This window comes from Elephantulus edwardii, unplaced genomic scaffold (assembly GCF_000299155.1).
Source record: "Elephantulus edwardii isolate Elephantulus edwardi_28Jun2011 unplaced genomic scaffold, EleEdw1.0 scaffold00342, whole genome shotgun sequence".
Lineage (NCBI taxonomy): Eukaryota > Metazoa > Chordata > Mammalia > Macroscelidea > Macroscelididae > Elephantulus > Elephantulus edwardii.
In genome coordinates this window covers 1,576,929-1,578,128 of record NW_006400092.1, presented here as the reverse complement: position 1 = coordinate 1,578,128, position 1,200 = coordinate 1,576,929, and positions in this window count along the sequence as shown.

Here is a 1,200-nt window from a genome sequence, read left to right as displayed (position 1 = left end):
GCCCCCGCAGCTCTGCAACCACATCCCTCCGCCACAGTCCTGCAACCCCAGTGGCACCCAAGAGCCACTAAAAAGTCCTTCACACCACACAGAGACCAACCAACTCAATGAGCCGTGGGCGGTAGGATTTAAAATCAGAATTTTTGTTGCAGCAGTTGCTTTTGGAGCTACAGGACCACAAAGCCATGCCGTGGATCCAGCCATCACTCGGAGCCACCAGCTGAGCTGTTGTGGACTAATCTGGCAGGAGAAAGGTCTGTAGGATCCTGACTGGGTTTTCTAGGGCACTTCCAATTACCTGGGAGAGTACCTGAGGTCGTGCCCACAGGTGGAAATTTGGCCAAGCTCTCTTGGGCATGCTGACTGCCCAGGAACGAGCCAGCCAGTGGTAATCTGTCTGAACTTTTGTGGACTCTGAAGACCAGTCAGAGTCTAGTGGGTCACTGGGAATTTGACTTTGACTTTTCAGGTACCATTGGACCGAGAACCTTGCTTGGACAGAGGCTGCTATGTGAGGGCACCTGCATAAGTGCCACTGGGCAGGGCCTACTGAGTGAAAACCACTGAGTGGGAAACAGACAGTGGGAATTTGAGTAGGGACCCCAATTGTGAGCACACCCTGAGAGCTGAGGTCCAAATGAGGTTCCCCAAGGGTTTGATCTGCCCTTGCAGTCACCCCAACCCTGTACCTGCCTCACACCATTTGGATCCACATCAGTGCCTACATGTCAATCAACTTGTCTTTAACTGGGAGCACCTTGACCGGTCTTACCAAAAAGAGGTTGCTCTCACAGGCTCTGAACTGACATTTCTCTGAAGTCAGAAGTTCAGAGAAACAGACAAGTGGGGTAGCTACCCAACTGATCTCTAGAGCATTGTCTTCAGATCAAGAACATATCAATGTCTCAAAGAAAGCAATTTATCCCACACAAGACACAAGAGCAAAGAAAGATGTCACCCCCAAATAGTGACACAGTATCAGTGAATTTCCTGAAGCTAGAAAGTTTGATGGAACTTTCTGACACAGAATTTAAAAGAAGAATGATTGAGTATATTCAATGGATAAAAGACAAACTTGACGAATTAGAGGCTACTAAAAGCAAAAAACAGGAGGCTTTAAAAAAAAAAACAAACAAAACCAACAATGCAGAACAATGCGGAGAAAACAAACGAGGCATTAGCGGACTGGAAAAACAAGAA